The 24,159-nt window shown below is 39.3% G+C and overlaps 1 protein-coding gene and 1 long non-coding RNA gene across 5 annotated transcripts in view; one reads left to right on the top strand and one right to left on the bottom strand.

Annotated features, from left to right (window-relative positions):
• The window catches only part of ABCD3 (ATP binding cassette subfamily D member 3), a 137,260-nt gene that overhangs the window by 63,020 nt on the left and 50,081 nt on the right, over positions 1 to 24,159 (bottom strand). The gene's annotated exons all lie outside the window — the stretch shown is intronic.
• LOC105085218 (uncharacterized) lies at positions 147 to 21,584 on the top strand. 4 transcript variants are annotated; one of them, XR_004138712.2, is made up of 6 exons: positions 147 to 592; positions 1,258 to 3,187; positions 4,815 to 4,864; positions 7,094 to 7,419; positions 13,959 to 14,536; positions 20,511 to 21,584. It is a non-coding gene; the product is annotated as an uncharacterized LOC105085218 (long non-coding RNA). The 4 variants fall into 4 exon arrangements; XR_836782.3 differs by having other exon boundaries at positions 15,194 to 21,584; XR_010382179.1 differs by lacking the exon at positions 4,815 to 4,864 and having other exon boundaries at positions 15,194 to 21,584.

The following is a 24,159-nucleotide window of genomic DNA, read 5'->3' as shown; positions in this document are numbered from 1 at the left end:
AGGGGAGCGCGCGGAGGGAGGGCGGTGCCGGGCGCGCTGGACCGCCCCTGGGCGCGCGCCGCCGCGCCGGAGCCCCCGCGGACTTCGCCTCGGCGGGAGCGCGCGCAGGCGCAGGCGCCGCCGAGGCTGGAACAGCCCCGGGGCGCGCTCTGCGCACGCGCGGACCCTCGCAGGGTCGCCGGGAACGCGGGCGCGAAGACTCCCCCCGAGCTTCCCGCTGCGGCCCCCAGCTCCTGCGACGCCTTGTTGTCGCCCCCGCCTCAGCCTTGACCTCCCCCTCGCCGCGCCACACACGCGCGGGCTTTCACAAGTAACTGGAAGAGCGGGCCTGGCCTGCGCCGGAGGTTTGGTGGGACCTGCCGCCCCACCCGCCGTGATGGGCCGTTACCACCCTCTTAAAGGAGCCCGGGAGGAAGGGATGCGGCCCCAGCGGGGACTGCACAGAACTGAGCGCACAGCCATCGTCTAGACCAGCGTAACTGTCCGGAGCTCTGCAGAGGGGTACCGAAATGTGGGAAGAGTGACTACACTTTTCCAAGCCGTGATTTAGAATGTCTGGGGGATTGTGAAATTGGCTTGGTGGATGGAGTCCGTGAGTTTTTTTTTTTTTTTTTTAAATGAAAGGGAAGAATAGAACACAATAGAGAAATCTGAGTGCATCGCGTGTGATGGAGTTGTTTCGATAAATTTTTATTCCAGTCTTGAATCTGTCTGCCCCGGGGAGTGATACAAAATGTATTTCTTAATATAAATCTTATCAAACGAAAAGCTTGAGAAACACTGTTCTTTGCAAAGAAACATTTAAACGCAACAGGCGTGCATTGTATTAGTGCTGGCCTTACTCCCAGAATTAGAAGGGCCTTACAGATTACAGCATTCTTCTGTTGGGCCCTGGGATACAGAAATCCTTATCCTTAGCATTTAGACTAGCATGTGTACAGTGCCTAGCGAGTCCCTGTCCTCAGCTGAGGAAACCAGAGAAAAGCAAGTGTGTCAGAAAGTAAGAACGTAAACCTCGCATAATACACACACATTAAGTAGCCCACATTAACTTAACGCACAAAACAGATTACTCAGTGTCTTCTCTAAAAATAGGTAGTTGCCTAACACAGATTACAAAAATCACAAGGACCCCAGATATAGTAGTATGTGGGTGTGTGTGCGTGTAGCTGTGTTCAACTGTCTATAAATTTTGCTAAAGTGAAACTTCTAAATTCTTCATTTGCTATGTTGATACTTTCATTATCTCTTTAACAGGTAATTAGGTCTATTGGGCACCGAGAATACAAGGATGAACAAATCACAATCTCTATTCTGCAGAGGCTGGTAGAGAAGAAAAAACATGAAAAAAGAATTATAAATGTGGAAAGTACCACAATAGGGGTATGCACAAGGCACTGGGACAGCACAAAAGAAAAAAGTGCTTCATTTTGAAATTTTCAGTTAAGGTTTGATACAGAAGGTGATTTTGTAGCTGAGTCAGAAAGGACCAAGGGAGTCACTTGGGAAGACAAGAGAGGAAATGGGGAAATTACTAACTTCACTAATAAATTGCACAGTACTATGAAAGTGTTAGGAACCTTGGAATAAAATGACTGTATCATCTTGGAGTTTGTAGCAGTAAAGGAAATGCAGCATGCAAGATTAGTGCAAAATATATCTATTTAGTAAATTGATTATATTTCAAAGGAAAGATATTTAGGAAGTAGACTATAGGTGAAAGATAAGAATGACTCACTGGACAAGATATTCTAAAAGGTACCCTTGTTCAAGAAGCATGAGTGATTCTTGAAAAATGAAATTAGGTAATACGAGCTCAAATAATTTTGCTGCTCATAAAGCCCATTAGATAAAGACCATCAGGAGCAAACCTGTAACCCAGCAAGGTTAGGTTTATTGCCACAGCAAACACCACCACACAGCAGAGGAACCATGCGCATGTCTCCAAAAAACAGAAGAAATGGGGACCATTATAGTGTTGGGGGAAGGGAAGAGTTTAGGTAGATTCTAAATGAAATAGTGCTTAACAGACTCAGAGCAAATCAGATCTGTGTGCAAAGGGATTAATATCAAAGCTGGATGAGAATCAGACTAAAGGTTCTATTTCCTTGAAAGATAAATTTAAGATTAATGTAGAATATTGTGTCCCCAGGCGCCTTATCTGACCCTCTGCACTGAAAATTGAGGCTGCTTCTCTAAGTTAAAGTGGCTTGGGTGGTTTACATCCTCCAGGCAAGAAAGGAATGTTCTGTTCCTACTAATATGAGTTCCAGACAATGAAGTTTCCATCAACCTAGGATTTTAGAAAGTTCCTTAGCACTGTGTCCTTTGATGATTACCCAAAGCAATTTTTCAGATTCACACTTTACAATACTAAATAATTAAGAAAAAATGTGATTTTTATTGGGAGATCTCAAGGAGCTTTCATTTTTAAAGAATCTGAACTGCTAACAAGGGAGAGGAGACCAGTATATGGAGTTAGGGAATGTAGGAAGCCTGTTGAAGAGATGTTGTGTCAGCCAGCCTCCAACACTGTCCCTAATAATCCTTGCTTCCTGGTGTTCGTGCCTTTGTGTAATCTTCCTCACTTGAGGGCTGATCTGTGTGCACAAGGGAGTACAGCAGAGGTGACGGTATGTGACCCCTGAGACCCTTGAGCACTGTGGCTCCCGCCTTGGTCTCCTGAATTGTTTGCTCTCAGGGAAGCCAGCTGCCACAGAGAACAGTCAGACAGCCCTGGGGAAGACTCGAGGACACCCACCAGGAGCCAGCTCCACGTTGCTAGCCTTGGGAGCAGGTCTTGCGTCCCCAGTCAAGCCTTAGGTGCCTGCAGCCTCGTAAACAACCCCGAGCCCAAACACTCAACGCAGGTGTCGCACTCCTGACTCACACCCACTGCGGGAGATAATAAGTGCTGATCATTGTTATCAGCTATGAAATTTTGGGGTCATTTGTTCTACAACTGATGTGACTTGATCCAAGCCTTAAAAAACAGGTAGACAAAAGGGGCTTTAGGAGAAGATGTAATAGGGGCAAAGCTATTGAGACAAGAAGGTACAAAGCATATTCTGGAAGACGATCAAGTCTGGTGTGGATGGAGGTTCGAGAAGAGGTGTGAGATGGAGAAAAGGATGAAATGTTTCATGGAAGTCAACTTGTGGAAGATCTGAAACACCAAGTTAACCAGGTGGGATTTCATTCTGCATGTAAGAGGGAGTATTGCAGGTTTGGGGGAAGGGCAGTGACCTCAGCTATCACTTAAGGAAGACCATGCTAGTGGCAGTGTGTAGGCTGGATTGAAGGAGGAAGCATCAAATAGAGAGACCAGTTTGAACACTCTTGAAATAATCTAGGTAAAAAGTTGTGAGCATCTGAGTCAGAGCAGCACAGAGTAAACAGGAAGGAGAGGACTTTGTGGGTTCAAATTGGATGGGAATGGGTGAGATTGTTATTTAGTAGGAAGAAAAAAAAGATTTAATTAACTCTGAGATTTCCTGGTTGAGTGCCTGAGAGGATGATAATATTTACCAGAGGGCAGGGGCACATAAATGGCACATACCGTCAGGAAAGGTAACGAGATGCAGATGAATTAATGCCTCATGAGTTCCTCATAACTAAGATAAAACCCAAGATCCTTAACATCTCACACAAAGGCAGTAGTGATGTAAGCTCTGAATTCTATTCCTTCGACCTGAAATGCCAATCCCTTCCTGCCCTAACATCCTTTAAAACAAAGCTTTAATGGTCTCCTACCCCAAACTGTCTTTTCTGGCCACTTCCCCCTACCCACTGCCAAGTTAATCCTTCCCTCTTTTGTACTACTTCTGTTTCAGGTGCAAGTCTATTAATGTATAGTAGGTATCTGGAGAGGCAGATCTTAAAACTTTTTAAAAGAGAAACTGATAATCGTTTATTTGAAAAGGTAAACAAAGAACAGTTCATCTTTGCTTAGAAAAGAGTCACTTGAAAAACCTGTGTTACTGATACAAATAGAAGGAGAGTTAGGTACACATTGCTCTGGCCAAAGTACGTAAAAGGACATCGTGACAAGACCATTCCTCCAAAGAGCCCTCATTAGCCCAAATCAGCAATGGGAACATTTACCTAGTAGAGCCTCCTGGGAAGAAAGGCTGGGATCTTAACCTCTTTCCTTTTGAAGTTCAACATTATTAGAACCTTCCGATAGACTGAGGTACTGCCGTCTCCCAGGTTTAGGCTCCTAAAGAGAAACTCTCAGAGGAAACAAGAAGTCTGGGCTGGTGAGCTAGTTCATCAGCAGAGCCTTGTGGCCACAAGGAGACCTGGTTCCAACTGAGTATTTGACTAAGCCATGAAGGCCATCCCAATTCAGGCATCTTGGACTATCCTTGTTCTTTGGGAACAACATACAAGCATAGAGAAATCTTGAGAGCCCATGCTTCGACCGCTCTACAACTTGTGCATCTGGGACATCCTGGCAGGAGAGCAAGGATACTCAGAAGAGGAGAGCCAGCTGGAAGTGGCAACACCTGTTGGCAGCCAAAGGCCTTTGGCGGCTGAAACTCCAGTCAACAATTACTTGGAAGCTTTAGTTCCCACTCTCACCTAGAGAGAAGTCTAACTGCTCTGGGCTGAATTGACATCTGTGGCTTTTGGTGAATTAGATGAGAAAGCCTCAAGAGTAAGATACTGGATTTCCTTGTTAGGGCCTAAGTCAGGCAATTAATTGGAAAAATAAACGACATAAAGTGATACGTGACTTTGACCGCAAACTAATGAAGCAGGTCATATTGATTAAAAACACTCTCACGCAATTATGCTTTTTGTTTCTTTAGAGTTGGTGTATCCTCAGACCCTGCAGAGTGTTGGCACAGAGCAGACACTAGTAAGTGCTTGTTAAACTGAACAATGTTTTGGGATGTTGAGGAATGCTCAGTGGAAATGTCCAGTAGCTAATCAGAAAATTAAGACCTAGTCCTTAGGGAAAAAGATCAGTACTAAACATTCACATGAAAATATTTGGTAGTGACTTACTATGTGCCAGGAACTGGAGTATTGGTGAGAAAAACAGAATAGTTCTCACCCAGAACAGTCTAGGAGAGGAACAGATACTAAGCAAATAATCAAATAAATATAAAGTCCCAAATATAATAAGAGTTTCAAATATACATTTAGAAAAAATATGTATGGATTTTGAGGTCTTCCGTACACAAATCAGGGGAAGGCTTGAAACTGAATAAGAATGAGAAGAATAGGCAATTGAGAAGTGGGACATAATCCTATGAAACAGCTACATTTTAGGGCCGGAAGAAGGAAGAGGAGCCAGGATAGTGAGATAATTTAAAAGGTAGTATGGGAACCCAGAGGCATGAAGATCACAGAAGTCAAAATGGAAGAGAGTTTCCAGAAGGATATAGGAGTGTTAATTCAGATTATCAGTAAGTATTGGAGATACAGTCCTTCATGAAGCCTTTTCTGGACTCTCTTTTCCTCTCTTTGGTGTCCCCAGTCTACAGATTCAATGCCAGCCTTATCAAATTACCAATGGCATTTTTCACAAAAATAGGACAAAAAATTAAGTTTTATATGGAAACACAAAAGACCTCGAATGGCCAAAACAGTCTTAAGAAAGTAGAACAGAGCTGGAGGAACCACACTCCCTGTCTTCAGACTTTATTACAATGCTACAGGCATCAAAAGAGTGTGGCACTGGCACAAAAACAGACACATTGATCAGTGGAACAGGACAGAGAACCCAGAAATTATCCACTCACTTATGGTCAATTAACCTATGACAAAAGAGGCAAGAATATACAATGGAGAAAAGACAGTCTCTTCAATAAGTGGTGCTGGGAAAACTGGACAGCGACATGTAAAAGAATGAAATTAAAACATTTTTCTAAAAACCACATACAAAAATAAACTCAAAATGGAGTAAAGACCTAAATGTAAGATCTGAAAGCATAAAATTCTTGGAAGAGAACATGGAATACTCTTGGACATGAATCATAACAAGATTTTTTTGGATCTGTCTCCTAAAGCAAAAGAAATAAGCAAAATAAACAAAGATAAATAAATGGGACCTGATTAAACTTTAAGCTTTTGCACAGCAAAGAAACCCATAAACAAAATAGAAAGACAAGCTCTGGACTGGGAGAAAATATTTGCAAACAATGCTATCAACAAAGGATTAATTTCCAAAATATACAGACAGCTTATATAGCTTAATGTTTTTTAAAAAACCAAGCCACCAAACCGTTTTTCACAGCAACTGAACCATTTTATATTTCTACCAGCAATGAATGAGGGTTCCAATTTCTCCATATTCTCACCAACACCTATTTTTGCTCGTTTGTTTATTTTTGATTACAGCCATCCTAGTGAGTGTGAGTAGTATCTTATTGCGGTAATGATTTGTATTTTCCTAGTAATTAATGATGTTGAGAATCTTTTCATGTGCTTGTTGCCCATTTGTGTATCTTCTTTGGAGAAATGTCTGCTCAAGTCCTTTGCCATTTTTAAAATTGGGTTGTCTTTTTGTTGTTGAGTTGTAAGAGTTCTTTATGTATTCTGGATACTAGATCTTTATCAGATATATGGTTTTCAAATAATTTCTCTCATTCTTCAGGCTCTCTTTTCACTTTCTTGATAATGTACCTTAACGCACAAAAGTTTTTAATTTTAATCAAGTCCAATTTATCTATTTTTTCTTTTGTTGCTTGTGCTTTTGCAACATATCTAAGAATCCATTGCCAAATCCAAGGTCATGAAGATTTATATTATACTTTCCTCTAGGTGTTTTATAGCTTTAACTCTTACATTGAGATCTTTAATCCATTTTGAGTTAATATTTGCATGTGGCATGAAGTAGTTACCTAATTTTGTTCTCTTGTATGTGGATATCCAGTTGTCCCAGAACTATTTTTGAACCTATTGTATTTTTTAAATGAACTTTAAGTATAAAACAAATAGAGAAACTTAGTCTTCTCAGACATTCCTCCTTTTGGGGGTGTCCAAGTCCTGGGGTCTAATATCTCACTAAGGAATTGTAGAGGCCCCTTCACTTACCAGTTGTCTGTCTGCACTAGCCGTGTCTAACACGTCATTGTCTCAGCCTGCACAGGAGACCTTGGATGAAGCTGGGGATCTTCTGACCTGGCATCCAGCTAACCTGGTACACTGTGCAGTTAAAGAACCCTGCTCTCCTCAATCCTTGGGCAGGATCTATTTATTCTCTTTAAACTCCAGTCTCAGTTTAAGCTTCAACAGTCAAAAGTCATGAAGCCACCCTACCAAGCCCTGCTGAAGTGGTGAAGCATAAAGCTTGCTCCAGGAACGGGAAAGGAAAAGGGAAAATGATAGGGGGGAAACATACACTGGCGTCTCAAGAAATTATCCTGCTACACATGCATGGGGAACCTACCTACAGGAAATTCAAAAGTAAGTAAGCTAGTCCCCATCCTCTTGAAATTAACAACGGAAGGGCAAACACAGGGCAGAGCGTTACAGGGAGCCTAGTGTCTGTTAACACTTGTTTCTACATTTGCTCTTCATTCACATTTCCTTTAGTTCTCTATCTGGTCCGCTGTACCCCACACTCGGATGCTCAGTTCCAACCATTTTTAAGCAAATTCTCATTGAAATAGTAGTTATAGGTTTTTTTTTTCCTGCAATATTGTGTTAGTTTCAGGTGTACAGCAAAGTGATTCAGTTATACATACATAGTATATTCTTTTTCAGATTCTTTACCATTATAGGTTATTACAAGATATTCAATGCAGTTCCCTGTGCTATACAGTAGTTCCTTGTTGTTTATTTTATAAATAGTGGTTTATGTATATTGATCCCAAACTCCTAATTTATCCCACTCCTCTCCTGCTTTCCCCTTTGGTAACCATAAATTTGTTTTCTCTGTGAGTCTCTTTCTGTTTTGTAAGTTCATTTGTACTATTTTTTTTAGATTTCACATATAAGTGATATCATATGATGTTTGTCCTTCTCTGTCTGACTTACTTCACTTAATATGATAATCTCTAGGTCCATTCATGTTGCTGCAAAAGGCATTATTTCTTTTTAATGGCTGAGTAATATTCCATCACATGTATATACACCACAGCTTCTTTATCCTGTCATGTGTTGATGGACATTTAGGTTGCTTCCATGTCTTGGCTATTGTAAATAGTGCTACTATGAACATTGGGGTGTATGTATCTTTTAGCATTAGAGATTTCTTTGGATGTATACCCAGGAGTGGGATTGATGGGTCATAGGTAAGTCCATTTTTAGTTTTTTAAGGACTCTCCACACTGATTTCCATAATGGCTGCACCAAGCTACATTCCCACCAACAGTGTAGGAGGGTTCCCTTTTCTCCATACCTTTCCAGCATGTATTATTTGTAGACTTTTTAATGCTGGTCATTCTGACCGGTGTGAGGTGATACCTCATTGTAGTTTTGGTTTGCATTTCTCTAATAATTAGAGATATTGAGCATCTTTTCATGTGCCAGCTATATGTCTTCTGTGGAGAAATGTCTGTTTAGGTCTTCTGCCCATTTTTTGATTGGGTCATTTGCATTTTTATATTAAGCTGTATAAGCTGTTTGTATATTTTGAAAATTAATCCCCGTCAGAAGTATTGTTTGCAAATATTTTCTCCAAGTCCATAGGTTGTCATTTCATTTTGTTTATAGTTTCCTTTGCTGTACAAAAGCTTTTAAGTTTAATTAGGTCCCATTTGTTTATTTTTGGTTTTATTTCCATTACTCTAGGAAAGAGATCCAAAAAAAAAAAAAAAAACATTGCTGCAATTTATATCAAGTAATTTTCTGCCTATGTTTCCCCTTAGGAGTTTTAGAGTATCCAGTCTTACATTTAGGTCTTTGATCCATTTTGAGTTTATTTTTGTATACGGTGTTCTAATTTCATTCTTTTACCTGCAGCTGTCCAGTTTTCCCAGCACCACTATTGAAGAGACTGTCTTTTCTCCATTGTATATTCTTGGCTCTTTTGTCATAAATTGACCATAAGTGAGTGGGTGTATTTCTGGGTTCTCTGTCCTGTTCCACTGATCAATGTGTCTGTTTTGTGCCAATGCCACACTCTTTTTTCCTTCCTACTCTGGATTACTGTAGCTTTGTAGTAAAGTTTGAAGACAGGGGGTGTGATTCCTCCAACCCTGCTCTTCTTTCTCAAAATTGTTTTGGCCATTCGAGGTCTTTTGTGTTTCCACATAAAACTTAAATTTTTTGTCCTATTTTTGTGAAAAATGCCATTGGTAATTTGATAGGGCTGGCACTGAATCTGTAGATTGCCTTGGATAGTATGGTCATTTTAACAGTGTTGATGCTTGCGATCCAAGAGCGCAGTATGTTTTTCCATCTGTTTGTGTCGTCTTCAGTTTCTTTCATCAGCGTCTTACAGTTTTCGGGCTGCAGGTCTTCTGCCTCCTTAGGTAGGGTTATTCCTAAGTATTTTGTTCTTTTTGATGCAGTGATAACTGGGGTTGTTTCCATAATTTCTCTTTCTGGTATTTCGTTGTTAGTGTGTAGACATGTAACAGGTATCTCTATATTAATTCTGTATCTAGCAACTTTACTGAATTCATCGCTGAGCCCCAGAATAGTAGTGATAGGCTTGGTGCCCTAGCTGAAGGCTAAACTCTCAGTCACCCACTTGTATATGGGATCCAGTCGACCAGACACAGCTCCTGGGCCTCAGTAAAGCTAAGTGTGACTCACTATTTGGCCGCGTGCCACCGTCTCCGTTTTAGGACTGGAGTGCTGGGACTGGACGCTGTGTTGAGGCATCTCAGCCCTCCTTCTCAGAAGCACAACTTTGCACAGTAACTTGGCCAGCCTAGCATCCTGCTCCTCAGTCCTTCTGTACGACATTGGCCATTGTCTGACTCCTGGACCCTTTACCACTGTGTGCCACCCACAGAGCAGAAACTTAAAAGGCTGCTAAAATTCGATGTGCCAGAAAAAAACATAATAAAGCCAGAAAGTTTTGAAATACAAAACTTGTTAAAAGGCTGATGAAGTCTTTATTATAATTTTTTAAAAAACTGCAGTGAGTACAGTTTTACCAATTTAGTTGATCCTTGAACAACACAGGTTTGAACTGCATGGGCCCACTTATACACAAATTTTCTTCAATAAATACAGTACCTGTATTTTCGTTTTACAGACCTTTAAGTTGTGTGGAGAAAAGTTTGTCTTCAGTAAGGGATTAGCAAGAATGGGACATTGTGCTGTACACCAGAAGCTGATACATTGTAATTGACTGTACTTCAATAAAGAAATAAACAAGGGGTCCCATATGTGGAATCAAAAGGACTAGGGTTTGAATCCTGATCCTATCCAAGCTATCTCCCCTTCCACCTTGAGTGCGTCATTCACGAATCCCCTTGCTTCTGAGGCAGAGCTGGCAGTGCCGCAGTGTTCAGCAGGGGGAGGGAGGGGTGGGGCCAGCACCCTCAGCCCCGCGTTGTTCGAGGGTCACCTGTGTAGCTATGGACAGTACTGGTAAATTTTGGGATTAAAAAAAATGTAAATTGGCTTATAATAAAAATGTGGATCCAAGTTAATTCATAGTACATTATTTCAATTGTCTGTTTATAAAATGTATCAAAGATCTATCAGTGATCTTTTAGGGAGAAAAGCCTAAAATAAAATATAAAACAGCTAAAAATATAAGGTGACTTATGATTTAATGTAAATGACCATAGGCAAAAATGCCTTAGAAGTTATAAAAAGGAGCAGATTAATATGAATGGCATTAGTACAGGGAAAAGCTCTATGAATGTTCCTTTTATAGAATCTTACTCTTACATAATGGTTGCAATATCCTTTCTTCTCCCTCTGAGACGATGAATGATAGCTCTTTATTTTTGAGTTGTCTTCTCTCTGCATGCTCTGTTCCCTCCAAGTTGTGATTTCTGTCATGCCTTTGTCTTCATATGAGATTTTCCCTGGGTGTCTGATGATCCTTGACTGTATGCTCATGACCCTCAAGAGTGTGAAACCATTTTTAAAGCACTGATTAAAAAGCAAAACACCGCCCGCATACAGGCATCATACTTTGTTCAGCGGACTTAGTTTACTATTTACTTCATGCCTTGGTTTCTCTTCCTGTATTTACTTGGGCCCTACTTTGTGAAACAGGCACAAGGTGATTCTTTAAATCGTAATGATGACTATGAAGGAGAAAGCTATAAACAGGCAAACATGAGCAGAAGATGCTAAAGCTACAACGGGCCTTTACATCTGGACCCATGGCCTTGTTTACAGGTGAAGAGAGTGAGTGAAGGAGAGACGCAGGGACTCGGCCAAGGTGCTGTGACTAATTAGTGACAGAACCAGTATAATCTTCCCTAGTCCATTATTTGTTTCTCTACTTTTCCTATTTCATTCCTCTGTAATGTAGTTACAGGAAGACAGACGCATTCGGAGTAGTGTCTTGATGTTGGTACCCACTTAGACTCAGATATTTCTGTTTAAAGTTGTCAACTCAAGACTTCAATAATCAAAACAAGATTGTTAGAAAATAAATTTAAAATGACACCACAGATAACTAATAATGAGATTCATTAAATAATTTAAGAATATTGCCAATTAAATACCTTTTTAAAGACAGCTATGCCTAGGAAAGTTGACATGACTCCCACCTCCTCATCCTTGGGAAGGTTTTGATTGTTTTGTTTAAAATTTTTGTTTGTTTATTTTTTGCTTGGAGGGTTAGGCCCATCTTTTGACCTATTCTATTCCCTTGGTTTTAATTAATTGTTTCCTAATATCCCTGATAGCATCTTAGAGCAGCTTTGTCCATAGTTTTATTTGTGTGACAGGGATGGATGGATATTTTTTCAAAATGATAAAATATCTCCACCTTACTCCTAAAGTCAGCTTCTTAATGAGGAAACTGGCAGCATTCTCCTTGAAGTCAGGAACAATAAAAATACCTGCTCTCTGCACTACTATTTAACATTGTCTGGAGGTCCTACCCAATGCAGTTAGACTACAGAAAGCAGTCAGAGGCAGAAAAATTGAAAAATAAGAAGTAAGTCTATCTATTTTCAGGAAAGATGATGGATCCCTGGAAAACCCTAGAATAGGAGTCAGCAAACTGTGGGCTACAGGTGAGATTCAGCCCTTCATCTGTTTTGTAAATAAAGTCTTAGTGGAACACAGCTATGTCTGCTCTTTTGTGACTAGTCTAGGGCTGCCTTTGCACTACAACGGCCGAGTTGAGCAGTTGTATCAGATCTTCAGACCCTCAGGTCTAACATATTTACTCTATGGTCCTTTATATAAAATGTCTGTCAATCTCTGCCCTAGAGAATCAATGATAAAATTATCTCAGACAATGAAAGAATTATAAAAGGTAGTAAGATACAAAATTATCATGCAAGAATTAATAACATTTCTATATACAAACCAGTTAGAAGATATAATGGACGAGAAAACCCCATTTACAATAGCAACAAAAAAGAAAAAATATTTAAGAATAAGCTCAATAAAAAATGTTCAAAACCTATATAAGGAGAGTTATAAAACATTCCCCAAGATAATTCTGAACAAATAGAAAAACATCCCTGTTCATGGTTAAGTTGTTTCAACATAAATATGTCTGTTTTCCCTAAGTTAATTAGTAAACAGTGCAATTTCAAGAAAAATTCCAATGAGCTTTTTATGGAAGTAGATAAGGTTATCCTAAAGTTCATATGGGAAAATAAACACACAAGAATAGCTGAAAAGAAAGGGTTTAACCCTTTCAGGTATTATAACACACTATAAAATTGTGGTATTGACATATGAACAGACAGACCAATGGAATAGACCAGAAAATCAGAAATGGAGCCAACTGCATATAAAAATCTAGCATATGATAAAAGTAATATTTCATCACTGGATAAATGTGTATTTTTTAATAAGTGGTGTTGAGACAACTGGATAACTGCTTAAAAAAAAGATAAATTTAAATCCATTCCTCACATTGTACACCAAAATAAACTCCAAATAGATCAGGGATCTAAACATAAAAAATAAATTACAGAAGTACTGCAAGAAGAAATGGGTGAATTCTTCATAACCCAGGTATCAGAAAAGGCTTCCTAGCTATGACTAAAAGCCCAGATAAAATAAAAGAAAAAATTTGATAAATAGAAATAATGAAAGTTTGAAAACTTCATTATGTCAAAAAAATCAGCATAAGAAAAATAAAAAGGCAAGTGATATACTAGAAGAAAATATTTGCAACCTTCATTGCAGATAATCGGATAATCTCCCTAATCTATAAATAACATAAAACTGAAGGAGAAAAATCCTACAGAAAAATGGACAAATTAAAAAAATCAGACAACTTATAGAAAGATATAAAAATAGCCTTTAAACACATTGAAAGATGTTTAACTTCACTCATAATAAGAGAAATGCAAACTTAACTATACTAAAGTATAATTCTTACCCATACATTATCAAGAGTTCAGAAGCTTGGCAATGTTACTCTGTCACAAGGTTATGGGTAAAAGAGATACCCTCATACATCACTGTGGGAATGAAAAAAGAATTGAGGAACTCTGGCAATACAGATACAAACACAAAATTATACATGTATTTACCCCCTGATCCAGAAATCTAAATTCTAGAAATTTAGATGCACAAGGATGTATACCACTTTCAAAAGTACAAAAATGCATATGCACAAGAATCTTTCTTGCAGCATTATTTGAAATCTCAAAGTAGTGGAAACTAATCAAAGACTCAAGCATAGGACATTGATTGAAGAATCTTTGGTACAGGCACACAGTGAATTCTATGCAGCTGTGAAAAATAATAGAGAAGATCTCTATGAATTGAAATGGAGTAATTTCAGGTGGTACAATTAAGTTAAAAAAAACAGAACTCATAGAGGATGTTACCTTTTATGTACAAAAGAAGAGAAAATAAGGATACATACATATATTTGCTTGTCTTTACAGAAAGAATCACTGAAGGAGAAACCAGATACCAATGAAAGTGGTGGCACAGAAGAGTGGGAGGAAGTAGTGTGGAAAGAATGTGAAGAGAGTATCACTTCTCTGAGGACATTTTTTGACTTGTGAAATTATGTTTATGTTCTACATTCTCAAAAATTAAATTCAACCACTGAGAATGGGGGAAAAAATGAAAAACTGAAAGCAAAAAAACCCCAAATTAACCTTTCAAATGAATACCATAACCACATTGGAAAAAGAATAAGGAAAGAAAGAGTCAGGAAGGAAAGAAGGAAGGAAGCCAATAACTAATAAAGAAACATTTGAGTACACACCCTCTGTCTTGGGCAGGGCGGAGGGTAGGAAAGAATTACAAGTGAATCCTCAGCCCGTTTTACAGATTTGTTCATTGTAGTAGTAAGGGCAAATACTGAAGCTGTTTTAGAATATATTATAGGATTGAACAGATGTATTGATGTTCTTGGGAGCTAGAGAGCTCACAGAGGAAGAAGGGACATACAAATACAGATTGGAAGAAGACAAGACAGAACCCTGAGAGGATGGATTGGAACTGGACGTCTCAGGTATGAATTTACGGTTTCTAAAATAGCGTATCAGGTGTGTGTGCACTTTTAAGTGCATGTACATCAGTATGTGTGAATATTTATTTGATTATGTCCATGGAAAGGGCTGAGAAGCAAAGATACTGGTAGCGATGATCATATCTACACCCTGCCCTTTAACACCATTCTTCACTAAGAGGAACCACGGCTCCTCAAAGCAATGACTAACACCAGGGATGGAGCAAGGTAGGTACAAGATGAGCCTGGAACATTTAGTTATGCCAGAAAGTAAGGGAGTGATTTTTAAAAAACTGATTGGGGAGTGTCACAAGAACCCAGCAACCATCTTGAAGAGACTCATTGCGGCCAAATCTGGGATAATTTGTGGGCCAGAATAAGTGCAGTAATGAACTGTAAGCCATTGGAGAAACAGAAATGAATGCGTTCATACCTATAAGAAATAAATGAACAATAGTGCAGAGGAGAGCATTCTCGATTGCAGCTGAATATTGAGGGCCAGCTGTTAATGTGGAGGAGTAAGCAAGCTGGAAAATAATCATTTTGCAAAAATCACAGCAAAGATTGTTTCAGGCAGGAATCACCAATGGACACTAAATCTAGGAAGAAATTTTCATAAGAAAGAGAATATTTTCATGATCCTCAATTATCTCCCCACAGGCCACCTATTAATTACAACAGAGGAAAATTAGTTATTTAATAATGAATAAATTAGACAACATCTCGACTGGGCAATCCAAATGAACATCAGCAATGCAGGACAGGTGGGCAGCGCATGCCTCTGACTGCGCTACCTCGCGTCTTCTATGCAGTGTTCTGGTCTGGAATGCATCATGCGGACCTAATCATGAAGAAACACCAGAACAACCTGAAATGAGGAAGATTTTTTTAAAAGAAGATAAAAGGTGTAGCATATTTGTCAAAAATGTAATGTCATAAAGACAGAGAAAGGCTTTAGAAATATTCCAGATTAAAGGAGGCTGAAGAGTGGTGACAGTTAAAAGCAACAGTTACCTCTGCACTGGGTTTTGTGTTGCAGGAGGTAGGAACCTTTGTTGAGAACGTTATTGGGTCAATAACTAACAGAACTGGGATATAATTGATAGAGTAGAGTATTATACTGATGTTAACTTCACTGAAATTGGTAGCTACCCTGTGATTATATTAGAGAATGTCCACATTCCAAGGAAACATATAGTGAACTTTTTAGGGGTAAAGGGCCATAATTTTGGAGCAAAGGGCCTTTAAATGGTTCAGGGAAAACACACACACACACACACACACACACACACACACACACACACACACACACACATAAAAAGAGAGCACACACACAAATGATAAACTAAGTTTAGATACTTTCAATGGATAAATCTGGATTAAGGGTGTATGAGTGTTTTTGTGCAACTTTAATTTTTGCTACTTTTGGTAAATTTGAAGTTATTTCAAAATAAGTTTTTTAAAAAGAGAAAAATTCAAGACTAATTCAAGAATACTCACCGTAGCTTTACTCATAGCAGCCTAAACCTAGACCCCCATGTTCATCAACAGAAGGACAAGTCAACAGACTGTGATCCATCCATACAATGGAACACTATTCAGCAGCGAAGAAGGAAGGACTGCTGATAAGTACAGCAACTTGGACGAGTCCCAGAAACACCGGATAAAAGAAGACACACGCACACGCACACATACGCACACACACACACACGCACACATACGTGCGTGCACGCACACATGCACCCACGCACACAGACACACACAACTTGACTCAATGACTATGAGGTGCAAGAACAGGCAAATACATGTGTGACAGGTCAGAGAGTGGGTGCATTTGGAAGTAGGGTGAAACTGACTACAAGATAGGATGAAGGGACTTTCTGGGGTGATGAAAATGATCTATATTTTGTTTGGGGTGGTGATTTCATGGGTATTTACAAATACCAAAACTCATCAAACTGAACCCTTAAGATCTGTACCTTTTATGGTCTATAAATTGTAACTCCAAGTAAATGAATAAATGTTAAACAAACAAGCAAATTTTTTTTAAGGGAGATATCTTAAGGGACATTCAGGTTGAAAGAGATGTTAAACATCTCTGGAATGTATTCCAATGTTAAGACCATTATGCCCTGAGAAAGACCCTGGGTGTCTAAAAATAGGAAAGGAAATAAATGATCTTAAGAAGATCTAGGGTATCTGAAAACATGGAAGGGAAATAATTTTTTTAACTTTTTTTATTGAGTTATAGTCATTTTACAATGTTGTGTCAAATTCCAGTGTAGAGCACAATGTTTCAGTTATACGTGAACATACATATATTCATTGTCACATTTTTTTTCACTGGATCTACCATAAGATCTTGTATATATTTCCCTGTGCTGTACAGTATAATCTTGTTTATCTATTCTACATTTTGAAATCCCAGTCTGTCCCTTCCCACCCCACTGGAAGGGAAATAATTTATCTTAATCTTCTTGGAACCAAACCTTAGAATACTTAAGAATGTCCTGTGGGAGGTACGGTTAATTTCAAAACATAACTAACCGGTTTGCTGGTCCAGAGAGGTAGATGCGTACATGGCTACAGTGGGAAGGATGTCTAGGTTTCGCTGCGTGGGTTTTTTTCCATACGTGTGAGGAGTGGCGCATCTTCACAGAACTGGGGCCTGTTTGGGCACCATTCGTATCCTGGTTCGCCCCCGCTGGGCGCCAGCCAGGGCTGCCACTACACGTGTTAGCAAGTTCCACCAAGTTCAGGCATCCATCTCTAGCAGCACATGAAGGAGTTCGTTTTATTCAAGTGATAAAAGGATTAGTTCACAGAAACTACAATGCATAATAGAAATAATGTTAATTGAAATATCTGTGCCATAGTTCAAGTACCCACAGTCATTACGGCATAGTTTTATAACTGCAGCAGCTCCTCTGCTGTGGCTGCTGGTGACGCCTTCGTCCAGAGGCACTGGGGTGGTGTTCTGTTCCAGTCCTGTGGCAGCTCTGTGACTTTGGTCGGGCTGGCTCTGTGAGTTCTGTCCTTGACTTCTTTTGCTCTGGAGTGCCCCGCTGGTCCAGTTGAGGGGGTCGCTTCCTGTTGTCACAGCTAGCATACAAATTCTGGAGTTTGCCAGTCTTCTTAGTTCACCAAATTCAGTTTCAAGGGCACAGATTTTCTCAGTGATTCTTTTGTTGTTCTAGAATGTTGTGCTTCTAATTACTGTTACTGCAGTCTTTGCAAAACAGGGACTTCCATGAGAAAACCTCTGGGGGCGCTTGCTGTCTGTGAGCGTCTCTGTGAATCCTTACTAACCCCCGCTGCAGCCAGAGTGGAAGCGGTTTTTAACAGCCTTCCATGGCCTAACGTGGAAAGTAACGATCACCCTCCCCCGACACACAGCTGCCCTTTTACCTAGAGCTACAGCAGCTGAGGGCGAAGTGATCCGCTTACACCGCGCGGCGTTTCACGAGTCATTCATTTCACACTCACCCGTGTGTGGGTTGCAGATTGATCGGGATGAGAGTGCATGCCTTTGAACAAAAACCCCAGGAAGCGGACAGAAAAACGAGCAAGGGATCTTGAATCTGAGTTTCACCTCGTGTTTTTGTCATAAATAACTGTGCGACCTTAATCTCTGGTTCTCAGCTTGCTCGGACGTGAAATAAATAGTTCAGCACTGGCTGCCTCTGAGGGTGGGGCTTGGAGCTCCTGGGCCAGACAAGGACATACCGACGGAGACGAAAAGAGCCAAGAAGTAGACAGGCTCTTACATAAGGCTATTCACACGTGCAAATGCCTGAGAGAGAACTGTTGTTCATATTACACGTTTCTCTACCACTAAACAAAAATATGCGTGTATTACTTTTATACATTTTAAAAACACAAAAATTATAAAATAGAAAACTTTTGGAGAAGTTGATTTCTAACATCCTTTATTGCTTAAAAATGTTTATTATTAAAAATGTTACCAGAAGGTGTTAGGGCAGGGAAAGAATGTATGAAAACGCATGGCATCACTGCATGGGGGTGGAGGGAGAGCCGACCTACATCATTTGGGAAAAGAGTGTTTTTACTGGAAACTGGAAGACTAAAGACAAGGAGAACAGACCCAAAACACTGTATTTTACTTGGTAACCGTGTGTCACACAAGGGCACAGTTTAGCAATTCTGATGCTGCTTTACAAGTAGACTAGGGTTGAACAAAAATAAATGAATTATAGACAATGGGGATCATGTTTCTCATTTCAGAGAAAGTAGATTACAAATTAGCAAAGGAGGGAAGACTAGAATGAACTGTGTGGAGCTTGATGAATCAAAGATATCAGTGTAAATTCAGGTAGATAAAAACGGATGATACAGAAATAAAAAGAACTTCATTGGCCAAACTTGGCACAGTATGAGCAATAAGATTAGTAACAATAGTATTGGATTATGACTCCAAGAATAAAATAAGCATCTATTACTCCATACTAATATAAATAAGTGATTGAATAAATAAACAGAGAAGAAGGGAAAACTCTTCCTTAGAGGAAAAAATCCCAAAATTCCAAATAATAAATGTAGAAGAAATGAGGGCAATAGAAAAATCACCGTTTGAGCACCACAGTAATAATTATTCAAGGATGTATGCTAAAATTAGTGGATGAAACTTTAAGGAGAAACAAAATATTTGCATAGCCTCTCGCTGAAATATTTACTAAGTGCTTTAGTGGTTTTTAACATATGCCCACAAATTCTTTGACACTCCTCCCTCCAGGAGGTGCCATTCATTTCCCTAGGTCTTGAAATGTTAGCTGGACTTAGAAACCCACTTGTAATATAATGTGGAAAGGGAAAAATAGTAATTTTACAGTGTAGGAATGGCAGATGGCAGACATCATCTTAACCAAGAGATGAAGGTTAGTATCACCAGTAATAAGTTGATTGGTACATGTTGATATCATGTATCCTTGATACGATGCAATGAGAAAGGCTCTTCATCTCTGTGCTGTTCTCAAAACCCCACAGCCCCAGTCTAATGAGAAAACATCAGACAAACTCAAATGGAGGGCCATTCTACAAAATATCTGGCCAGTGCTCTTCAAAGGTGTCAGGTTCATTATAAAAACAAGGAAAGACTGAGAAACCATCACAGATTGGAGGAGACTAAGGAGATATGCTCACTAAATGCCATGTGGTATCCCACTGACTCCTTGAGCAGAAAAAATGTAAGTGGGAAACCTAGTGAAATTCAAATAAAGTCTGTAGTTTAGTTACTCATGTCTACCAAAGTTTATTTCTTAGGCTTGGATAAATACCCCAAATTACACAATGTAATAGCATTAGGGGAAGCTGGTGAAACATATGCAAGAATTCTTTGTATTATCTTTGTAACTTGTAACTTTGTAGCTTATCTTTGTACTATCTTTGTAACATCTGTAAATCTAAACTGCTTCAAAATAGAAAGTTGGGGAAGATGTTATATGATAAAATGCACTGTGTCAAAATAAAAAATAGGTACGTCTAATCAGGAGCCCTATTGTTGAGTCCAGAATCAAGTTAGAAACTAGAATGAATGAATAAATCCCAAAAAGATGTTAGATGTAAAGAAATATAGGCCTTTACACTCTTTTTTTCTTGAAATATAGCCAACACCTTGGATTTATTAACAGAGCTGGGCACATACCTCGCACGTCGTGTGAAACTAGAACTCATTATTTTGTCATTAGCTTGCTTTTCGTATCTCTAAAAGAACCTCAGGAGATCATCGAGTCCCAGGCTGGGGAACCGTTTTCACTCCCATCCAGGCCCGTAGACCCATAGAAAAACATGAGCATTAGTACAAAGCAATTTAATGCCATTTCAGTTGCTAGATGTTGTTTTTTTCTCCCCAGAGATAGAAATGTGTGATGAATTATATTTGTGTGCATTTAAAATTAAGAAGAGTTACATAAAATTGTTCTATAAATGAAAAAAAAAAACAACCTTCTATTCATACTAGTAACAGCTTATGGAAGGAAAGGGGAGAGAACGGAAGAGGAGGAGGAGCTGCCGGACACCCCTGGGTGGGTGCTGCCTCCGTGGCGAAGCTTCGCGGGGTGGCCTGGAGAACGAGGTTGGATGCAGTGTTTCTGTGAAGCAGCCCCGAGCGAGAAGCGCCTGCGAGTAACTGCAGTCGGTGTTCTGGTAAAGGATGAACGTCAGAGTTCACTGCGGAGATTCTGTAGTCAGGTCCAAGGAGGGGAAAGGGAAAGACTGAGTAATTACTAGAGCTTCCGTACACAGTGGCGTATCTCATTTTATTCCCGAACCAGCCCTGCGAGACACGTACTATCAGCCTCCTTCTACAGCTGGGGAAACTAAAGCTAAGGGACACTAAGGAACTTGCCCAGGGTCACACAGTCAGTAACTGGAGAAGACAGAATTGGAACCTAGGTGAATGTGCCCTCAGAGTTTGCGCTCTTAACCACAACACAAAAAGAGTCGACAGCTGCGCAGACACAGGAACCAAGAAGACAAAGAAAGGATAGGCAGGAATACTGTGGGAGGGAGCAGCGTTTGCCTCTGGCGCCTGAGATTCACTGCTAATGGCTGCAACCACACACACCTACAGAAGCAGTTTGTCCCCAATTCCAGGGCCAATTTTCCAGCCAGCTCTGTCCTGTGCAGGCCTGGAGTTCGGCAGAGTCGAGGCTGCTTGGATGGAGACTGGGAACCCTTCCACCACGACAGAGTGGTGTCTGGAAGGGGTGTGCTGCTCTCAAACCTGCCGGCAAGAGTACTGTTTCTACACTGGCTAAAACAACTGAAAAACTAGAGAAGAACAAACTGATTTTCAAAGCCTCGTGTTCCTTGGGTTACCCTTCCCAGCTTCCCTGTCGCAGGTGGCATCTAGTGTGCCTTCCCCAGAAGCTATCTCGTGTCCAAACTCTGCCCCCCCGTGCCATCTTCCTCTCTCCTCCTCTGTGAAGACTTGCCCCTTTAAAACCGGATCCTCTGAGGATCCAAATGCGAAACTCCTAATTCTGTTTCTAAATTAACTGGAGGAAATAAACTAGAAGGAAAGATTAAAGTAGCAACCGCCCTTGATTTTTCATAATAGACAAACATACTCTAAAATTCTTAGGAGAAAACTTGCTTTCTATTTCTGTCAGTCTGTTTGTTGAAGCTTTTTGGTAAGTCACCCGTTCTGTTCAAAAGGGGGAAATTTTGTTTTAAATAAAATTTAAATTAAGGGGCATTCTTCAATTAGAAGAGACAATGGAATGTATTCCTTGATTTTTATACAGAAGCTTCTGAAAAATAAATTGACTCTAAAAACAGCTCTAAAAGAATCCTTACAGCATGCAAAAACAAAATCAAAAATCAAAAACAAAACAAAACAAAACTTTGGCCACCTGGGCAAGTAAACTTAACTTAGTCCATTTGCCAGAAACACAGTTTGGATCCAAGCATTCTTTTGAGTTTGTATCTTAGACGTGGCTAAAACTTTAAATGAAACTACAAGGTCCCTGTTTGTATCCGTCTGTATGCTCATGTGTGTCTGTACATACATGCATACATGTGTTGCAGATGTGTGGTAGTCTTTATCTCTAGATGGTATTGCTAAAATTAATTTGTAAGGAGCTCTATTTAAATGACTTGAAAACAAACAAGCACTTATATGAGTTAAACAAAAATTATGGAAACTAAGCCAAAATGATTTTCAAGTTCACATGATCTAGGATTAAATTTTAGTAAATGAAAGCTAGCTTAAGATTGTTGGTTTAATTAAAATAAGCATGTCTTTGAGGATATCAGCTGAAAAGAATGCAGACATACAATCTTAATTCTACTTGGATTTATTGGCCAGATAACTTCATATTATCTTTTTTACAAAATTTGTCAGCAAGAAAAACAACTTAAGAAGGCTAACTGTTTTAACATCATACATGAAGTTTTTGTGAGTAACCTAAATGCAGTTGTCGGCAATAAATGATTTAGGCCGGTGCAAGTGGGATATGCTTTTTGCAATTACTATGGCTTGAAAAGTAAATTCCTGAAAACTTTTTGGTAACTTGAAACTTCAGAGTTTTGCTGAGATTATATTAAATGATGGGCAGTTATTAAATATCTAGATCATTTCCAAATAAGATAAAATACTGAAATGTTACTAAAATATGTTCATCCACTTTTTATTTTCTTTACAAAGGAACTAAAGATATTTCAGTTTATTGGTAAACATATTTTGTGCCACACTGGAAAATTTACCATGAGGAAAATAGATTTTTATTTTAGTCTGCTCCTGATGAGAGACTGTGAAGGATTTTTTTCTTCACCTATTAAGTAATCTGTTTAGAAAACAAAGATTTGTGTTTTATGAAAATAATTTCTTGCCCTTCATTTGGTCTTAATCAGGTCTTTCATGACTAAAGGAAACTGAATCTTCTTAACATTAAAAGCTAGGTTTTGTTACATATGTAATCTTTTTGCATTTGCCTTTGAAGTCTTTTATTGTTACTGTGGTCAAATAGATACTTAAGTACCATGTCATAATGATCTGTGGTCCTGTTTGCTCAAGTGTCCAAAAGCTTCTGATATTTTTGACAAATTTCCAAAAAATTATATTCTAAACAAAGTCTGTTTGAAATTTAACTAACTTTGAGTTCATCCAGAGGCCCCTGGAAAGTCTTAAAGAATTTGTCTCTGACCTAGGGAAATGTTAAAGTAATCCAGATTATTTTATATGCTAACTTCCATGGGAAGCTTGTCAAATAAGAAGAAATACTAAACCCTTTTACCTTATATTTGTACAGGTACAAGTTAATATAAATGTTCCAAAATTGTGTGAAATTTCTGAAATTCTAAGATGTCCTGATATAATGTTATTGGTCATAATTTTAAAATGCACGTCACAGAAATAAGCAGATTCTCTTTACAATGAACTCTCATCAGATCTTTAATAAGTGGGCATTTTCAAGTCTTTTGTCAGTTATAGACAGTTACTGTTTTACTCTGATGCCTTTGCAAATGTGTTTTATCCAGAGAAATTCATGGAAAGGATTCTAACAGTTACTCTACAATACCGGGTTTTTGATGACCTTAAGATTATAACACTGAATTGGGTAAGAATTTCTAAAACTCTAACAGAAAACTGACTGTTACAATCATTTATGTTCCAGATGTAAAGGAGCCCTTTTTCTCCTCTCCTTAAGCTATTTATAATTTACAGCCATTTGGTAAACTGAATCTTCACAACAAAGGTTGAAGCATTTATCTTTTTCTCCCTACCTCATCCCTCAAGAGTTCTGAAATTCTTATTAAATATTCTTGGTTTTCATGACACTGTACATATTTGCATAGGTTTGGTGTATCTCCTTGTAATGGGATGCCCGATGCACCTGGCTCCTGCTTCTCTTGTTCCACAGCTGATAAAAGGAGACAGACTTCTGTATTGTAAAGGCCTAATTGCTTCTGTTAGAATGACCTTGCTTTGGTAGAGCACTCTGTTTCTAACATGCTTTCAGAAGACAAAGACCCCAAACATTGCATCCTACAGCCTGGAGATTTTGTGCACTGGCAGAGACGGCTCCAGAAGGGCTCTCTGGCCTTGCTGGAAGGACCCCATCAGGTTCCGCTGACTAACCGCTGTGTCGCATGTTGTACCTAAA

The sequence above is a fragment of the Camelus dromedarius genome, chromosome 9 (genome assembly GCF_036321535.1).
Source record: "Camelus dromedarius isolate mCamDro1 chromosome 9, mCamDro1.pat, whole genome shotgun sequence".
Lineage (NCBI taxonomy): Eukaryota > Metazoa > Chordata > Mammalia > Artiodactyla > Camelidae > Camelus > Camelus dromedarius.
The sequence above is the reverse complement of the archived record's forward strand: the minus strand, read 5'-3'. Positions and strand labels throughout refer to the sequence as shown.